Here is a 21,264-nt window from a genome sequence, read left to right on the forward strand (position 1 = left end):
AAAAGATCCACCTTGATTGGCTCAGCATTTTTCGATTAGAAAAATGGCTTCCCGAGTGAAGTCCTAACTAAGTACCCGGAAGTTTTTCAGGAAGGTATAGGGAATATAAAAGGATCCCAGGCCACTTTGCAGTAGAGGCAGAAATCCTAAGGCAGGAAAGCAAAGGACTCATCAAATCAGTTCAGTTTGTGGAATGGGTAGCACCAGTTGTACCGATTGTGAAGCCAAATGGGTCGGTTCACTTTTTGTGGGGATTTTAAACAAACAGTAAACCACTTTTTGCAGCTGGAAAAATACCCAATCCCTCACTTAGAAGATTTATACACAAAGCTGGCTGGGGGTCTGTTCTTCATGAAGCTGGACATGAGCCATGTATACTTACAATTGTGGTTAGAGAGGATGCCCAGAAATATGCTACAATTAATACCCATGAGGGTTTGTACTAATATACGAGACTGCCATTTGGGGTATTGTCAGCCGTTGCAATTGTTCGGTGGATGATGGGGAACATTCTACAAGATCTATCCGAGGTTGCCATTTATCTAGATTATGTACTAATAACAGGGAAGACCAATAAGGAGCACTTAGAGAATCAGATATAGTTCTTAGACATTTCTCCCAAGGCTTTAGAAGAGAAAGATGTGTGTTCTAGACATGCTAATTGACTTACTTGGGCGGCACAGTTGACAAGACTGGGCTACACCTGTTGGAAATTGAGGATGATCAAAGGCGCCCCGGCTCTCCCATTTGGACCAGAGTTTAGATCTTTCCTTGGGCCGATGAACAATTACAAACGATTCATACATAACCTGGCTTCCATCCTGGCATCTTTGTATCAACTCTTAAAAAAGGGTCAGCCTTGGGAATGGTTGTAAGCCAAACTATAACTTTCAGGGAAGTGATGAAACATCTTGCAAGGTGTTGGCACACTGAGCCAATTTCACCAGTTTCCTCATCTCCCCTCTCCGCATCTCATCCTAGATCTAACCCTCCAACTCAGCCCCATCCTCTTGAACTGTCCTGCCTGTCAGTCTTCCTTCCCACCTATCTGCTCCACCCTCCGCTCTGACCTATCACCATAACTCCCCCACCTGTATCTACCTATCGCCTTCCAAGCTACCTTCTTCCCAGCACCACCCCCACCTCCGATTTATCTCTCAGCCCCCTCCCTCCCCCACATTCCTGATGAAGGGCTTATGCCGGAAATGTTGACTCTCCTGCTCCTCAGATACTGCCTGACCTGCTGTGCTTTTCCAGCGCCAAACTTTTCGACTCTGATCTGCATCCTCACTTTCTCCTAGTCATAGGCACACTAGGATCCAAGTGAGATCTGGTATTGACATGCGATGCCTCCCCATACAGCATCGGGGTTGTATTAACTCATAGGTGGCCCAGTGGAGAGGAATACCCAATAGCATATGCATCCAGGACTTTGGCTAATGCAGCGTGTAAATACACCCAGAAAGAGAAGGAAAATTTGGTGATCGTATCTGGAGTCAGGAAATTCCACCAATACTTTTCTGGAAGTAAGTTTGTAATAATAACGGACCACAAACTCCTGCTAAGTTTACTTAAAGCAGATAAGGCAGTGCTACCCATAGCTTCAGTGCATATAGTTACAAGGTGGAATATCGTCTGCATGCATTGAGCCACTTCCTGCTGGCAGATGCACCATGAGTGGTACTGTCACTGGAAAAGTCCATAATGGTTATAAATTTTCTGGACACACTTCCAGTCGCAGTTGAAAAGTGACGCTGGAAAAGCACAGCAGGTCAGGCAACATCCGAGGATGAGGAGAGTTGATGTTTTGGCATAAACCCTTCATCAGGATGCTGCCTGACCTGTTGTGCTTTTCTAGCGCCACACTTTTTAACTCTGAACTCCAGAATCTGCAGTATGCACTTTCTCCTAGATGCTTCCAATCACAGCTGACAATATCAGACTTTGTACGCTGAAAGATGTGGTCCTGGCGAAACTGAAACAGCTAGTGATGCAGGGGGGAAACCAAAGGACTGTCACAACCAGAATTGAAATAATTTTGGATCCAGAGAGACCAGATCACAGTAGAAGAAGATATATTACTATAGGGAGCAAGAGTGATTGTCCCGAGCAAAGCTTGCCACCAGATACTGGCTGAACTCCACCAAGGTCTTCCAGGAGTTTCCAAAATGAAGATGTTCGTGAGAAGTTATGTTGGTGGCCAGGATTGGATGCAGACATAGCCGCATTGATGGGGCAATGGCCAGGTAAACCCTAGACTCAATTACACATTGACTATGCAGGTTCTTTCATGGGCTCAATGTTCTTGGTCATTGTGGAGTCCTAGAAGTGTTGGGCCATCATTTACCAGCAGGGAATTTGAGTATTTTATAAAATCGAATGGTATTCAACAGATAAGGACAGCTCCATATCCATCATTCAATGGTCTGGCAGAAAGAATGGTCCACACTAACATTTCACTAGATGCCAAACTGTAATGGTTCCTATTTGATTATAAATCCACCCCTCATGCAACTACCGTGGTAGCTCCAGCAGAGTTGCTAATGGGCAGAAGTCCCTGTTCCAAGTTAAATCTGATCTTCCTGGACCTGGGGGAGAGCAAGGAATGGCATCAGGAATGCGAATGACAGTTTACTTCAGGGGATGACATTTGATGTAGAAACCATGGGGTTCCTGCATGGCTAAGCGGCATGGTTAATGCAAGGTCAAGTCCAGTGACATATAAAGTTCAGGTAGATGAGGTGGTTCTGAACAAGCATGTTGACTATATGAAAGCTGCACACTTGCAAACAAGGTGGGAGCAAAATGTGCCTGGTTCCTCGACAGTATTTCTGACTGCTCCAGAACCCATGGGTTCTTCCTCTCTGGCAAGCAATTATGATACCTTGGAATCTGAGATAGACGTGGTGGATATTGCTGCCTCAACACCTTTACCAACTGAAGAAGAGAATTAATTTCTTCCGAGACATCCCCGGGCACATGAGCTGGATTACTGTGTGTTGCACACCACCCATATAAAAGGCAGAGTTGGAAGAACTTGACCTGGTGATGAAACACCACAGGAGGAGCTCCACAAAAGAACCAGCCTATGTCCTTGGAGTGGGAGGGATGGAATGATTGTAATGAGGTCAGCCAGATGGGCCTCATGGTATATGATTCGGGCTGTAAATCTGGTCCAATCATGGAGCCCTGGCTGACAGATAAGAACAGGAGTGTCAGACATCCTTTTCACTCAGAACTGGATCAGTGTCAAAGACTCTCCATGTGTAAATGAGTGGTGACAGGATACTGGCCTCTGAGGAGTTATTTCACATCCCTGTATTATGTTAATTTTGTAATCAGTGATGCTAGTGTACACCTTTGATACAGGTTTCACTTGAACCTGGGCCTCTTTGTCCAGGGGTAGGGAGGCAAGGCATGGCAGTGAAAAGGCAGTTTCGAACCTCCAGGTAGAGTCAGAGTGTGTGAGCACATACTGGTAAGTGAAGAGCATGGAGAGGCTGTCTATTCCAGCCCATGAGCTGGGCGTGTGTCCCTGAATGCAGTGCCTTTGCTGTAACATTAGAATGATATTGGCTGGTACAGCCCAATGTGCAATATTGAAGTATGGAAGTGTCCTGTAACTGGATTGGACATATGCCATGAAGGCTAATGGAGGTGGCTCATGTTTGATGCTACGTCTGTGGATGTGGGGATTGTTTGGCTGGTACCCATGGAATCAGCTTAATATATTGGGGCCTGATGTCCAACTTGGAGGCCCTTTGGAGCAAGCTCTGAGTTGAAGCAGTCAAGAACTCACTCTAGTTTTGCTATTCAGTTTTCCTGGCAGCTAGTCTTTATACTGAGTTGGTTAGATTGCAACCTCTGGCAAGGTGTCTGTAAACAAACCTTTTCACAAACAATAGTGAGGGTCACTTGGCAGCTCATCACTGAATGAAAATCTTGTCAAGCCTACCCATCCAAATGCCTACACATTCCTTGATTACACAGTGACTGTCCCTGCCCCACCTACAACTTCCCTTCCCCATATCCTACATACCCCAGAAGCTTACAAACAATTTGCATGGATATGCTTACAATTTTCTCCATTTGATAAGACTCCTGACTGCTCTTGGCTTAGTATGACAGGATATACCCCTTAAGCAGCCATTAATTGTCTACGTAAGGGTCTAGATGGACAGTGGGGTGGCAAAGTGGTTTGTCAAGCATTCCCACCAGGCACTTAGTCAGGTAATTAAGTCGACATCTACTGAATTCCCAACGGATTAAATATCTCCTACAGCCAACCTCACAATGAGGGAGGTCATTAAATTTTATCCTGTGATTGTCACCTATTTTGATTGTCTTTTTAGCTTATCCCTCATTAATGATTCTGATGGTAATCATATAACTTGAAAATTAAATGTATAACTTCCCTCTACAGTTTAATCTATTTTTAAGGTTACATTTCCTTTCCTCATACATGACCATCAGTTGGCTCGTAATAATCAAAAATGTATATTTTGCTATAATATTTTCAGAAAAGTACATTTCAGGATCCTATCTTAAGAATTTCAGAAGCAACCGAGTGATAGCAGAGATATATTTAAGCATTTCTGCTCTGTGTATATGTTTGGAAGATTGGAGTTTGCCTCAGTATTTATTTTCAGCTGTACATCAAGTTTGATCTCACTGGCTGTAAATACATGAACCAAGATTGGGATCTCAGATTTCACACCCCTGAATCCATTGGTTTTGAAGTAGTTATTTTTAACCGCATAGTTGGGGCAGTCAGTACCGGAGTCTGAAAGCAGAACTGATTTGAAAGTTATTATTTGGTAAACCTTTGGCTTTTATCATTGCTTTCAATATTTTTCTTTGCTGGAAGTGCTGGTATATTTTCAATACAATTCCCTGGAAGTAATTTAGTTCCTTTAATTTGGCATACATGTTTCGGGTGAGCGTGACATTGAATACCAACAAACCAATCATGTTCTTAACTGATAATCATTTGTGTACTTTCCAGTTTTGATCGCTGGATAATAATAAGGTTGGACAAATTTTAACATTATTCCTTCCCAGTCCAGCTGTGTTACATAGAGACCTGCTATTGCTCCAATTCTGATCAATTGCTATTGTTTGGACTTGACTGAAACTCTTTACCATCTTGGTTTGTTCACCTCAAAATCATCCTTTTATTTTGTTTTGCTGACCTTTACAAATTTATTTAAATTATTTGCAAATGAATTTTATTTTTTTCTCTAGTTTATATTTTTTCTTTTTTTTTAAAAGCCCCCACACTACCGCCGAACAACGGTAGTGCTTATTTTTCCCCAGCACCCATGTCATGTGTGTGCAGATGCAAATGAGTTTTAGAACATAGATAGAACATAGAAAAGTACAGCACAGAATAGGCCCTCTGGCCTTTGGCCTACAATGTTGTGCCGAGGTTAATCCTAATGTAAAATATAGTAACTGAACAGCTTAGGGAATGGCTCACTGAGCATTGCTGCCAGGTCAGCAGGGGCCGACCGGATCTCCTAGTCACTGCCCATTTCAATTCCCCCTCCCACTCCCTTTCCAACATGACCATCCTTGGCCTCCTGCATTGCCAAAAACAAACCAGAGTGCCTAATGGAGGAGCAACAGCTCATCTTCTGCAAGGGCATCCTACAGCCTGGAGGACTAAACATTAAGTTCTCCAATTTCAAATAGCATCCCTCCCCGTCCCCCAACTCCCTTCGCAGCCCTCCCACCACCTGCCACTGCTCCCTGCCACGAACCGGATTCATTTCTCCCATTGACCAACCAGGTTGTACCCTCTACCTGTCTTCACCTATCACCACTTCACCACACTGCCCCTGACACCCCCTTTATCTGCAGCTCCCCACACACCCACCCCAGTCCTGAAGAAGGGTTATACCCAAAACGTCAACTTCTACACCTCCTGATGCTGCCTGGCTTGCTGTGTTCTTCCATCCTCTGCACGTCTACTTTGGATTCCAGCATCTGCAGTTTTTTTGTCTCTAGAATCATAGAGCCATAGAGATGTACAGCATGGAAACAGACCCTTCGGTCCACCCCATCCATGCCATCAAGATATCCCAACCCAATCTAGTCCGGCCTGCAAGCCCCCGGCCCATATCCCTCCAAATCCTTCCTATTCATATACCCATCCAGATACCTCTTAAATGTTGGAATTCTACCAGCCTCCACCACTTCCCCTGGCAGCTCATTCCATACATATACCACCCCCTGCGTGAAAAAGTTGCCCCTTAGGTCTCTTTTATATCTTTCACCTCTCACCTTAAACCTATGCCCTCTAGTTCTGGACTCCCCCTCCCCAGGGAAAAGACTTTGCCTATTTACCCTATCCATGCCCCTCATAAATTTTGTGAACCTCGATAAGGTCAATAAGGATAGCATTTTCCTTTCCTAAAAGTCATTAGTGAACCAGATCAGTTTTTCTGACAATTAGCAATTTTTTCATGGTTATCATTGGACTCTTAACTCCAGGTTTTTGCTGAGCTCAAGTTCCACCATCTGCCATTGTGGAAGTCAAACCCAGATCCCTTAAACAATACCTGGATCTCTGCATTAATAATCTATCAATAAACCATTACGCCATTGTCTCCCGTGTGAGAATCTGCGTTAGAACAATAAATTAGAATCAAGACATCAAGAAAGTTTCCCAATTTCTGCCACTAAACGTGAAATAGCAAATTTAGAATCTTACTTTTAAGTAATACATACCTAATTTCAAAGTATTTGGAATTTGGAGGGTTGCTTTTCAGACTGGTGGCCTGTGACCAGCGAGTGCCACAAGGATTGGAGCTGGGTCCACTGCTTTTTGTCATTTATATAGATGATTTGGATGTGAACATAGGAGGTACAGTTAGTAAGTTTGCAGATGACACCAAAATTTGTGGTGTACTGGATTGTGAAGAAGGTTACCTCAGATTACAATAGGATCTTGACAGATGGGCCAATGGACTGAGGAGTGGCAGATGGAGTTTAATTTAGATAAATGTGAAGTGCTGCATTTTGGAAAGGCAAATCAGGACAGGACCTATACACTTAGTGGCAAGGTCCTGGGGAGTGTTGCTGAGATTGGAGTGCAGATTCATAATTCCTTGAAAGTGGAGTCACAGGAAGATAGGATAGTGAAGAAGGCATTTGATATGCTTTCCTTTATTGGTCAGTGCATTGAGTACAGATGTTGGGAGTTCACGCTGCAGCTGTATAGGATATTGCTACGGCTACTATTGGAATATTGCATGCAATTCTGGTCTCCTTGCCAAAGGAAGGATGTTGTGAAACTTCAAAGGGTTCTGAAATGATTTAAAAGGATGTTGCCAGAGTTGGAGGATTTGAGCTGCAGAAAGAGATTGAATATACTGAAGCTATTTTCCCTAGAGCATTGGAGGCTGAAAGGTGAGCTTACAAAATCATGAAGGGCATGGATAGGGTAACAGACAATGCCTTTTTTCCAGAGCGGGTGAGTTCAAAAGTAGACGGCATAGGTATAGTGTGAGAGGGGAAAGATTTAAAAGGGACTTTAGGAGCAACTTTTTCACACAGAGGGTGGTACGTGTATGGAATGAGCTGCCAGAGGAAGTGGTGGAGGCTGGTACAATTACAGCATTTAAAAGGCATCTGGGTAGGTAAATGAATAGGAAGGGTTTAGAAGGATAAGGAACAAATGCTGGCAAATGACATTAGCTTTATTTAGGATATCTGGTTGGCATGGACAAGTTGGACCAAAGAGTCTGTTTCCATACTGTACATCTCTATGACACAATGACTCTATTTGCAATTCACTATTAGGACAACTTGGTTTATCGATACATCTCTTCCAATTTTCCTCCCCTTCCTCAAGAATATAGAGGGCACAATTTCCAAGTAGGTACCTGCTTGCTGAAGCTCATTGATGAACTTGTTGTAACCATCATGCATCTCTGCCGCCACAACAATACTCCTGCTTGCTCCATAGCCTCCAGCCTGCTCCACAAGTCAGCACTGGCAAATCACCAGTGCCACTGCATCATCATTCCTGGTCTCACAGCACTTCCCCATTCAACACTTCAATTTGAGCTCAGGGAAGCCTTTAACTTGCATGATTTTACTTCGTCAGTTTTTGTGCAGGAACACACATGCAACTCCTGCAACCACACAGGTTGCACCATATGGCTCTTGTTTTCTCCATACTCATTAATTTTGCATTTATTTGGAGGGTGTCCACCTCTGTGATTTACATTTCAAAACACTGGCTCTTCAGTCCTAAGGTTTCAGATTGCTTTATAATGTAGAGGGAGAGGTAGCTTGTCACAGTGGGGACCTGAACTGTGAGGATGTCCCACTGTATAGCACTGGACTAAGTCAACATCACACCCACAGCACATGCCAGTAATATACCTAGGAAGCACAGTACATGTGCTGCAAGCAAATGACTATGTCAAAAAGTTAAAGGAAAACAGTTTTTACTGATGTCAAGGGAGAATAAAATCAGTTAAGGAGTAACACCACAGTTAGTCAAAAGGCTTGTCTGAGTTAATCTGGTACTTATCAGGGAGAAGTCTATATAGTCCTGGGGAAAGTGGACTACTCAGACTATTGATGGGTTGTTGTAGGGACCCTATTATGTGTCCTGGCTCTGATACCGGTCCGGAGGAGAAAGTGAGGTCTGCAGATGCTGGAGATCAGAGATGGAAATGTGTTGCTGGAAAAGCGCAGCAGGTCAGGCAGCATCTAGGGAACAGGAGAATCGACGTTTCGGGCATTAGCTGAAGAAGGGCTAATGCCCGAAACGTCGATTCTCCTGTTCCCTAGATGCTGCCTGACCTGCTGCGCTTTTCCAGCAACACATTTCCATCTCTGATACCGGTCCCCCAACCCAAGCACAGCAGGCCCATTTGGAGCCTTGGTCCTGTGGTTATAGGTCCCTGATGTACCCCCACTACCCCTGTCCTAGGCCTCGATTAATTTTGCTGAGTTGCATGGGGAATGATTACAGTTAAGAGATGGGGATGTCATAGGCAAGAGGAAGAAATGTTGGGGGGATGTTCACTCTGGCTTCTACATGAGGAGAGTATTTTGACACATGGGCATTGTAATTTGCAAAGCCATGGGCTCTGGGGGTGATGTGAGGACATTTAAATTACCTAAAGGAACTTAACAGTAACAATGGTCAGATGAAAGGTCCTCGGGCTGCAGGGACAGCAATGCAAAAGGAGACATGAAGAATTGGGGCAGGGGTTGGCACAGTTATTTTGTTTCTCAAGTAGTGCCTGGAACTCACTGGAATGCAAAGTTGAATCATTGTCATCTCAGATCAAACGTCAACTGAGCAAGAAGGAGGCAACCGTGTGGAAGCAGCGGCTTAGTGGTATTATCATTAGACTATAAATCCAGAGATCCAGCTGGGACCTGGGGACTTGGGTTTGAGACCCACTATGGCAGATGGAGGAATTTTGAATGCAATAAAAATCTGGAGTTCAGAGTCTAACAATCATGAAACTGTTGTTGATTGTTGGAAAAACCCATTGATTTGCTAATGTCCTTTCGGGAAGGAAACTGCTCGTCCGGCCTACATGTGACTCCGCAATCACAATAATGTGATTGACTCTTAACAATCCTCTGGGCAATTAGGGATGGACAATAAATACTGGCCTTGCCAATGATGCCCATATCCAGTGAATGAGTCAAAATAAAACCACACAAAAATGACTTACACAATGAGCAAAGTGGATGGATCAAATTATTACTCTTTCCTTCAAGGGCAGAGTAAAACATTTGGAATTGGGAGGCCCTGCTAGGGAAAATGTTTGTAATCAAGCCTCCACTGATTCAGATCTGCCATCCATCAGGCTTTAATATGCAGCTCATCAGCAAGTCATTCATTGTCCAAGAATATACATGGAGAATAATGGCATCAAGCAATCATTGTGTGAAATCATTGCTTCCTTGTCTTATAGCCAGGCAAATATAACCAGACAAGTAAACATAAAAATGTCACCTGAGCTTGTCATTCCAAAAGGACATTCCAAAACCTAGATTGGAAGTGAAAGCTGCGCAGCTACCTCAACCTCAAACTGAACCATAACTTCGTAAACTTGTTCACCATTCCTGCCCCACTCAAACTTCCACTAGACCAAGCTTTCATGGATCAATTATGAGACAATCCTGCAATGAGTCAAAGAAAGGGTTTGAGAATGATGGAAGTGCAGCTAATAGTGATATAGGAGCCTGAGCATTGATATGCCCCAATGAGTGAGGAGAAAATGCCCCCTACAGAGGGCAGGAAGGTTTTATTAGTTTGGGTGAGATTTATTGAATGGACATGATGCACACAATAATGAAACGTTGTAGTCTTTGAGTTCTGGTGAAATGAATGTGCATTGACAGACTTCGAATCTTGTGAATATGAGATAGCATGAAGAAGATGGTGACACTTACTTCTGTGGAGCACAGAACATCATGAAGGGCATGATAGGTAAACAAACAAGGTCTTTTACCTGGGCTGGGGGAGCCCAGAACTAGAGGGCATAGTTTTAAGGTGAGGGGGAAAGATTTAGAAGGGACCTAAGGGGCAAATTTTTCATGCAGATGGTGATGCTTATATGGAAAGAGCTGCCAGAGGAAGTGGCAGGGGCTGGTACAATTACAACATTTAAAAGACATCTGGATGGGTATATGAATAGAAAGGGTGAAAGGAATATGGTCCAAGTTCTGGCAAATGGGACTAGATTAATTTAGGATACCTGGTTGGCATGGAAGGGTTGGGAAAAGGCTCTGTTTCTGTGCTGTACCTCTCTCTGCCTCTACACTGATATACATTCTGCTTGACCTGGGACACAGCACACCTCTGGGCCATTGTTTGTGTCCAGGCCTGCTATTTCTGATGGCATAGTCAACTTTGATGGCATACAGGAGAAATGGCAATGTTCCACTCCACCAACATCTTGAGGCCTCTATTCATAAAGTGGAGAGCAAATTTGCTTTTATGGGTCATTTCCTCAGGGGCAATGGTGCAGGAGGGCCATTTCATGGCTTGCAACATCTGAAGTTGTTTGCAGCTGGGCCTTAAATAGAGTATGAAAGCCAGAAGGTCCTGGCAGTAGCAAGCATGTCTGCCTTTCCTGCCACATGATTCCTTAAGCAAGACACCAAAGAAGCTTGCTACTTAATTGACGTGAAGAATCAAACAAGTGTGGGACAAGTCTTTTTTCTTAACTCACTGGTGGGACATCGACATCAATTGTGGCTCAACATTTATTGCCAGTCCTTAGTTACCCTTGAGAAGGTGATGGTGAGCTACCTTTTTTAATCACTGTAGTCCATGTGTTGTAGGTAGACCCATCTTGGCCTTGCCAAACAGGCATCATGAATCTCACTCAACAAAGCACTTTAACAGTATAGTAAATGGGAAAATTCTACACACATAGATTATTGTTGATGAGTCAGTTGTCTGGTTTGGACTGAGATAAAGAGCCATGCGGTGACAAAATTGAGAAAAAAAATGGATAGACAGTGAAGGTTACTTGTGACGTTTAAGGTTTTATTCTACTAAATATTACAGTGCGAAATCTTTTTGTTTTGTTCTGAGGATTAATGACAAAAAAAACAATGACAGCTAAAAACAGTTTACGCTCAGAGTCTAGGTGCTTGGCATTCAACTTAGCTCAGTGTTAACATTCATACTGCTAAATCAGGAAGTTGTAGCTTGAAGTCCGAAACCAGTAATTGAGCAAATGTTTCAGGTTGGCTCTTCTGTGCAGTCTGGGGAGTGTTGTAATAGAGATGTGGAAGATGGAATGATAGAATTTCTGAATGCTGGATCAAGTAGACTAAAACCATAACCACCAGTGATGGGTGAAGGGAAGGAAGATGCAAAAGAAATCAGATTCAGAGGAAAGGAGATTTCTGCACAGGCTTGAGGACTGGAAGATGCTATTGAGTTAGGGAGGGGTAAAATGTATGGAGATTGTGTAATCAATTGGAGAATTTTCCAATGAAAGAGTCGTTTTGAACTAACAAAGGCATAGACGAAAATTTGAGGAACAAATGGGTGGAGAATAATGAACTTACTGAGGTAGGGGAGAGTATTTGAACAATTAAGCTTATCTAATGGACAAATAAGATTCTGAGGATCTGAGTCTGGTTCAAACTGTAACAGTGGCTAGGAGAGTAAATACACTTGGTGTGAGGGTACAGTGCTTTAGTGGGTGATGATAATAAGATATTTGGATTTTGTGGATTGTGCTGGATTGGGAAAGATGGTTAGTATGTATGCTACTTGCATGGAAGATTGTTTCAGGCACCTAGTGTTTTGAAAGCAATAAATAATTAATTCAGTGGCGGAAAGGTAATAAAATAAGAATCATGCTTGTTTGTTGTTGAAAGGTCGTTGGTATGCTTAATTACTCATTTGAAAAATTAAACGTAATTAAACTAATCCTACCTTCCTAATTTAGTGTAACTCATACGTGTCTCCTGTACCTTCAATAAACTAATCACTTTGCTCAGTGTGAGAGATCTTTGGATTTCAGGAAACTGAGTTACAGTAGCAACAGATTGACCAGCCATAAGACCACAAGATGTAGGAACAGAAACACGCCATTTGGCCCATCGAGTCTGCTTTGCCATTCAATGAGATCATGGCTGATCTGATAATCCTCAAGTTGACATCCCTGCCTTATATCTTTTTTCTTCACCAGTGGGATGTGGGAGTCACTGGCTGGCCAGTATTTATTGCCTGTCCTGAGCTGCCTTTCAGAAGGTGGTGACGAGCTGCCTTCTTGAACTACTGCAGTCGAGGTGCTTTAAGTTTATCAACACCCTCAGGGAGGTTGTACTAACTGGACTGTGACATCTCAGATCTCAATTGAGCCCATTAATACTACAAAATCATCTTGCGTAGTAGTGAAAGAAAGCTCGCCCTGAACTGTGGAACATCTTTTTGTGTGTGAGTAACAGAAATTCAGACATGGATATCTAAACTGCAGAGCTTTCTTGAAAAGTCTGCAAGATGGTTCTAACTGAGATGGTTGGGGCCGCCCTTACACTTCTAGTAAGCTCCCAAACAGCCATTAGGTGACGCATACTTCCATAAGTCAGTGCCAACTCTGAAACTTGATCCAGCAACAAGCTGCATCACTCACAATCATGACCTTGCTGCCATGTAATTGAGTACACCTGCTGCCAGACTCCAATACCTTAGGATATGTCGACTGGTGCCATATCTGTAGGATATATACAGCCCATAATATTTAACTGGAGAAAATTTTGGCTTATCAAGTACAGTCTGTTAGATAAGCGATTTTTCAACATAAAGGCAGTGAGGATCATGAGATGGTGTTGGAGATAATGTGATAGGTTGCAAAAACAGAGGTGATGTCGATATTATTCTGAGGAGGAAGTTATGACCTGCTGAGATTCATCAGCAATTTTTGTTTTTATTTCAGATCTCCAACATCTCCATTTCTTTGTTTCACAGATAAAAACAAAGTCCTTACCAAATCCTGGTTCCACAACTGCATCTCATTCCACAGTGACAGCCTTCAGTTCAGACTCACCCCACGTGGATTCTGACTGAAGTTTGCATTTTGAATCCACCAGGATTACAGGTATCTCCATGATGTACAATGCTTCTCACACAGCTGTTCTTGCCACATCCTAAGGTCCACACTCAGTGCCATGCTATTGACCCCTCTTTCCATTAGAATAATAGAACCTCTACAGTGTGGAAACAGCCCCTTCAGCCCATCAGGTCCACACTGACTCTCCGAAGAGTAACCCACTCAGACCCATTCCCCTACCCTATTAGCCTATATTTACCCCTAACCTACACATCCTTGAACACTATGGGCAATTCAGCGGGGCCAACTCACCTATCCTACACATCCCTGAACACAATGGGCAATTCAGCATGGCCAACTCACCTAACTGCACATCTTGGATTTTTTTTTTTAGCTTACAAAAAGGTATCTTGGTTGAACAAGATTCTTAATGCCTTTGTCAGAGTTAATTTTTCAATGCTGACATCTCCATGAGAGCAATAACCTTTAGTTGCATTGAATGCTATGTCAAGTCCTGGCAATTATTTAGCCAACCAACTAGTTTGAAATTATGATATATATATTAATTATTTTAATAATTAATACATTTAAATTTAATATATTGGACTTCAAGGTAATTTTTGAATTATCTTTTCATAGCAATGAGAGAACAATGAATGCCAGGTTACATTCTGATTGTTTTGAGACAGTACACAATGTCAGTTGCCCAGTTAATTATCTAAAGGAAATATGCGTCTGAGTAGTTGTAATTTTATTGCAAACATGTCCAGGTGTATTGTCAGCCATACCAAAGCAAATAGCTGTACAATGCCATGCCATGCCCTTCCTTGCTGCTTCAATGACAAGTCAATTTAATTGATTATTTAAATTGACATTAACTTGATTTTGTGATCTAATTATAGTTAAGTAATTTTCATGGTTTTCATATATATTTGCCTTGCTCCGCTGCTTGACAGATTATCATATAATTCCATTTTTCTTTGTTGCTTTCTCATTAACCACAAAAACAAAAGAAAGACCAAGTGTCTGACGTTATTTGGCAAGAATTAGTGCTGAGTACTTGAATGGAGCTGAAGGCACTGACTTCCTCTATGGCCTCATTTGAATCCAATTGGTATAGTTGAGCACTACGTTTGAGCACTATTGATAAAAAAAACAACAGGGAGATCACAAACAGGTGATCTCTGAAAACTGTATAGAATTTTAAACTGCCATCACCTGACATTCCCTCCTCAATGAGATCTTTGGACTAACTGTAGAGAAACTAGAAGCGGGCGTTGGTCATTCTACCTTTCAAACCTGTTTTGCCATTCAGTAGGATCATAGCTAATCATTTAAGAACACTCAGGGAAATCTCCAATCCACTGGCTTCTGCAGTTCAAGACTGCACCTTGGACTGCATGGCAATGATCATTGCAATGTTTTAGCAATGATCATTGCAATGTTTTAGCAATGACAGTGTGCACTCACAGACATGCACCTAGCTCCTGGACTGGCTATAACTTGGGGTTCCTTCTGCTTACTTTCAATGAGCCTCCCTGGATTCATACAATATCCCTGTCTTGCCTTACATTTTTTACACTTTGCCTTTCAGTCAGAGATACCAGAATTCTTTTTCTCTTGCCTTGCTATTTAGCACAGCCAGAAAATAAGGAAGTAATTGCCATCAGCAGGCCTTAATCAATTCAAGGGGACATAGCCATAGCTCAAGAGGTCCTGGCATGGTAGTCAAGGGCAGATTCTGATACCAGTCCAGGCCTTGCTTGGGGCAGTCAGAGCCAGGATCCTCTTTTCATTAGGGGTGAAGAGTTGAAAGGTGCCAGCACACCACTTGTCTTGACTCTCTCTGCCTACTGTGAGTTTTTTTCTCATTGAATGAGAGTCAGGCATGTAATACAGGAGCTGAATGGACTGGCACAACCCTTACTATCAGTGCAGGTGGGGTGTATCCCAAGTGAGTGAATAGGCAATGCAGAGGATAGTGCTGTTGGGATTTGGAATGGGTAAGAATGAGTGAGAAAAGGTGCTAGAGTCAATAGTGAGAGTGGTAGAACATGAGGGAGGTTGGTGGAGCTGGGTAGGTGATGTGGGGGTGAGCAAGGTGAGAACAGTAGCAGTAATAGAGCAAGTGTGAAGTATCAGAGTGATAGTGGATCTTGCCCTGATGGAGTGCAGAAGACATTTATCTTCTTCCTACATTGTTGTGCATTCCTCCAGACAGCTGAGGCTGCTTTAACATGAGTGACTACATTAGAGCAAACTGGCATAGTCTAGTGTTGGGACCTGCTGCCTGAACTGCGGTGCTTTTCCAGCATCACTAATCCAGAATCCAGTTTCCAGCATCTGCAGTCATTGTTTTTAAGATTTTACTGCTCCTCAGATGCTGCCTGAACTGCTGTGCTTTTCTAGCACCACTAATCCTGGTTCTGGTGGAAGGAAAAGTCTTGCTTCTGTACTTACCCCATTCAGCTGGCTGCTTTGGGAGGCAAGGGAGGTAATTGCTGGGGCCCTGGTGGAGATATTTAATACTTTGCTGGCCACACATGAAATGCTAGATGACTGGAGGATAATTAATGAGACATTGTGGATCTGTTGCTGTAATAATTTTGAAGGATGGTGAGTTTAGTGTCAGCGTACAATTGCAGGATTATTATTCCTTGAAGGGGGGAAGGGCATGATGGTGGAAAGTTTTGTTGGTTGGGCATCAACCAGGTTTTCTTTCATAGCACAGGGATCCTCAAAGATGGCAGCATGTGGAGTATTTCATGATGAATGAACCATGCACTAACTTGGCACAGCTTGCATTTGCTTGACCAATGTCATGACAATGGCCCTGCCTGGCCTTGATGGTCTAGAAACACGTGAGATTCAAGTTATTGCAAATACCTTCTGGGAATTCCAAAAGCTGCTTTGGATGCATTCTGCATGTACTCCCAGGATGCCTACAATGCCGAAGATGCTGGGATGGTCTAGACTTCTGCTGTAGAGAGGAGTGGAAGCTAATGCTCCATCTTCTTCAATAATGAAGCATTTGTGACCTATGTTGTGCATCTATAATAGTAAGATATTTTCAGATTGGTTCAGATAACCTTAAAAAATATGCTGAAGGCAGGAACAATCTTGATATGCATGAATAGGGGACGATGGTTCAGTGGGAACAATGAGAGCATGCAATATTGAGAGTGTTGGATCATGAACCTTGGTGGGAAGTGGGTGTAATGGGAGAGGCAGACTGAGTATGAAGTCACAGAGAAATATAGCACTTATCCTTGCGGACATAGAAGGTATTAATGTGCTTGTGGCACTGCTGTGCATTCCTCCAGACCATGGCCACTGTACTGAGCCAAATGGCTACTACACACTGGGCTGTCAGCAAATGGCACACTGAGATTTAGACATGGTGCCTGGGACATGAATACTGCAAGGACCGAGCTCTGGCAAGCATCAACACTGCTGAGTGCAAGCTAGCAAAAGAACAGCGATACTCCATTAAGTTTGCTATGTTGGAGGCATTTCTAGAAGTACACTTATTTATTTCGACTTGTCCAATATGAGCTTTACTATAGTACACATTATGGTATTTCCAGGTATAATAACAAGAACTAAAAAATCAATTTATTAAAATTTATGCTCATACTAAATGGATGGATACTCAGTTTATCCATCTGACCCTTTATCATAGCAAGAACCAAAAAAAAACACTAGGTTTTTATGCGGAGGATATAATTTGATTATGGAAAACTGTGGACAAAATGATCTGTTGTCTTCGTATTAGTGTGAATGATAATGTTGTTTAGTTATTTTGCAATATGAGGATTTCAAAATATTATTCCATGGCCACAAAAAATAAATTGGCAAGATGATGTTTTTCACAGAAGAGTATTTGAGTATTAGATCTGGATATAAGCAAAATAAGTGTTAAAGTCATCTCCTTACATATACTAGGGTGATTAATAAATTGAATGAAAGCAAGAGTCAAAATATATTTATCAACAAGCAATATTATTTATTCTAATGAATGAAGGGACCAAAGGTAAGTTAGGAGTTAATTTAGCAGCAATGAGCAACAATTGATTTCTCTAAATTGTCCTTGCTAACTGGTATAAACATAACAGAGCTGAGTAAGGTAGGAAGAAACTTTACCAGATTTAATAGTACAGTCCAGTAGCTGCTGTTTTCAATTACAGAAGCATTCTTTTTATTCAGTCTGTGCTTGCTAACACGGTCACCTGGTATGGAACAGAATATCGAAATACTAATTTTAGAATGCAGAGTAGTCCTGAGAAGGGTGCAAATAAACTACAGCTCCTTTGAGAAATGAAGTGACAGATTGGTACATTTGTGTCACAATTGAAAGTAATTAGTTAAGGTTTGAGGAAAGACTTCATTTCCAAGGCTTGCGTCGATCATAAAATTCAGCCAATAAGGTTGGACTGTGTAGCAGCTGTTCTTTGACAGTGCAATTCCACCTCTAGAGCACAGTCCTAGTATTGTGTATAAAATGGGTGGTAGTATCGCAGTTACAGTGCTGGTAAGCAGTTCAAATACGATTCAGATCCTTCATTCTGGTGAGTGATGTTGTTGCTTCTCTGTACTTGCACGATTTCTATTTTGCAGAATCAATGTCAATAATGCTTCATCACTGGAGTTATCTTCCCCAGAAAGAAAAATACTTTCATGCTTATAATTTTTAAGTTCAAATGCATATTTTAGAGCATTATAACTAATGAAATGTTTTATAGTATGTTCATTGCTATTGATTGAAGTGATTTTGCTTTAAGCATGCTGTGATTAAAGCAGCATTTCAAATTAAATTTTAAAAATCAAGTATTTCCTTTCTTGATTTTATATTCTTGTTTTTGTTTTGGATGCAAAATCTGAGTTCATAGTTGTTTCTATTATTGGGGAGTATTCCAACAGACCAAAGGGAGTTTAGCAGTTTATACTACAATATTGATAATCTGTTTAGTGATTTGTGTTATTGTATAGAAAACCATACAATTTACATATGTGTCTGATCAAAACAAGAGTGTTATGGTAGCGTTAAAATAACTGAATAGAAAGCTACCTTTCGGGAGTCTTGTATCTTTTTTGTAGCATAACAACATTCATTAAGTACTTTGCTTTATTGAAAGTAGATATAAATCATTTTGGTGGAAGCCAATTACAGTTTTTATGTAAAGATTGTGACTTACTGATTATTCACTTTGTCCACAATTGAATTAATGAAATATTGAATACTCAGGTGAATGAGAAATTGCATTCTGAGTTGTTAGGCATTTGCTGGGAATAACACTGAGCCCATCCTCTCCACACAGAATCTTATCTCGTGTTTCTGTGTTTAGTCTGCAAGTACTACCACTAAGAGGCAACAGAAGTCTTTCTGATTAAGACCTTTTCAACATGTCCACTGAAAAAGTGATGAATTCAGTGAGCAGTCTGTGTGAACCGGAGAATCAAGATTACATTTACAAGCAGGCATGCCGTGCGAGAGAAGAAATATATTTTCCCCTTTAACAATTAATGTCAAGTGTATTGTTGATGAAATAATTCTTAATGGTTTGTACTTTTCTGTACATACGTTTACACAGACAAAATCTCCAACTCATCAGCTCCCATCCATTGTATTGCTTCTGGTTTAATGAATGTTTTGAGGAGTATTCACAATCTTGCAAAGCAGCCGTTTCTGAGATTATTTGTCATAGGAATACACAAACTTTGTGTCACTATAAATCAGCATGACTTTAATTTGTGGTTCAAAGCTCTTAAGATATTGTAGTACTCGAGGTGATGACTCAGTGAATTGTTTCAAGGTAGTGAGGAAGGCTTGCCTTGAGGAGAGAACATGATTAACTTTCAATTTGAATAAACTACTACAAATTCAATGCAGCGTACAACATGTTTTCTTGACAAAGAGCAACTCTTTCAAGAACAACTTGGAGTAGATTATCTGGTAGGTAGTCTAACTGAAATGATCTGTAGACTTCTGGCAGTTAACTCTACTATTCCAGGAAAAACACTTAGGCTGTTTTCTTTTGGGAGAAGGGAGTTGCCACCAGCATCTACAATAAATTTTTAAAATGAATTGCTAGGAGATTTTAGCTACTGAACCAAAATTTATTCTTATGCCTTATTGTTTGTCAGAATTCCCAACAATATGCAACAACATAGCTTGATAATTTATCCATAAACATGGCGTGAAGGTATATTACATTGTAAAATGTGGAGGAAATAGATTTCTGACATAGTAAAGCATTTTTCTTGTGTTATGCAGTCTCTAACAAAAGCAAGATACCAGTTTTTAACATGCAAAATACTGCAGATGCTGGAATCCAAAGTAGACAAGCAGAAGGTGGGAAGAACACAGCAAGCCAGGCACCAGGAGGTAGAGAAGTTGACGGTTCAGATGTAACCCTTCTTCAGGACTGGGGGTGGGTGTAGGAGGAGCTGCAGCTAAAGGGGGTGGTGGGGGCAGGGTGGTGAAGACAGCAGAGAGTTTGACCTGGTTGGTCAATGGGAGGAATGAATCCTGTAGGTGGCTGGGAGGAGCGCATTGGCATAATTCTAAGGGGTAAATATTGACAGACCACTGGATACACAGCAGCAATATATAGATGCTAAATCTTTTTTTCTATTTTGTGTTTGCATGTAAGTAAGGTCTGGAAGGAAACCACAACATTAACTGAGCTAGCAAGTTAGGTAAAATCTAGGATGAACAGCAGACCATTACAGCAGTCATATAGTGGAACATTCCTCCTGATAGGTCAGTTGTGTATTTTTAGGAATCAGCTTAAATGCCTGTAATATTTATAATTCGTACTTCCTTCTCTTCCCAAGTTCGGTTGTGGAGATGGTGTTTAAATTAGTTTGTACAACGTTTATGAAAATTCTCACAATATTTTAAGAGGATATATGTGATGAGTGTAAAAGTCAATATTAACTTAAATATATGAAATATTGAGAGCTACAAAAACAAACCCCTCTAGGGAGTGTTGTTGAACAAAGAGACCTTGGAGTGCAGCTCCGTAGCTCCTTGAAAGTGGAGTCGCAGGTAGGTAGGATAGTGAAGAAGACGTTTGGTATGCTTTCCTTTATTGGTCAGAGTATTGAGTACAGGAGTTGGGAGGTCATGTTGCGGCTGCACAGGACATTGGTTAGGCCATTGTTGGAATATTAGAGTCATAGAGATGTACAGCATGGAAACAGACCCTTTGGTCCAACCCGTCCATGCAGACCAGATATCCCAACCCAATCTAGTCCCACTTGCCAGCACCCGGCCCATATCCCTCCAAACCCTTCATATTCCTATACACATCCAAATGCCTCTTAAATGTTGCAATTGTACCAGCCTCCACCACATCCTCTGGCAGCTCATTCCATACAAGTACTACCCTCTGTGTGAAAAAGCTGCCCCTTAGGTCTCTTTTATATCTTTCCCCTCTCACCCTAAACCTATGCCCTCTAGTTCAGAACTCCCCGACCCCAGGGAAAATACTTTTTCTATTTACCCTATCCATGTCCCTCATAATTTTATAAACGTCTATAAGGTCACCCCTCAGCCTCCAACGCTCAAGGGAAAACAGCCCCAGCCTGTTCAGCCTCTCCGTGTAGCTCAGATCCTCCAACCCTGGCAACATCCTTGTAAATCTTTTCTGAACCCTTTCAAGTTTCACAACATCTTTCCGATAGGAAGGAGACCAGAATTGCA

General features: G+C 41.8%; 1 protein-coding gene across 1 annotated transcript in view; it reads left to right on the top strand.

Annotated features, from left to right (window-relative positions):
- Positions 1-18,063: 18,063 nt before the first annotated feature.
- thsd7ba (thrombospondin, type I, domain containing 7Ba) overlaps positions 18,064-21,264 on the top strand; it is a 901,507-nt gene continuing 898,306 nt past the window's right edge. Inside the window, exon 1 of the mRNA XM_043694069.1 lies at positions 18,064-18,124. The gene's annotated coding sequence lies outside the window, so the exon portion shown is untranslated. The remainder of the gene's footprint in view (positions 18,125-21,264) is intronic.

Source organism: Chiloscyllium plagiosum, chromosome 7 (genome assembly GCF_004010195.1).
Source record: "Chiloscyllium plagiosum isolate BGI_BamShark_2017 chromosome 7, ASM401019v2, whole genome shotgun sequence".
NCBI classification, from domain to species: domain Eukaryota; kingdom Metazoa; phylum Chordata; class Chondrichthyes; order Orectolobiformes; family Hemiscylliidae; genus Chiloscyllium; species Chiloscyllium plagiosum.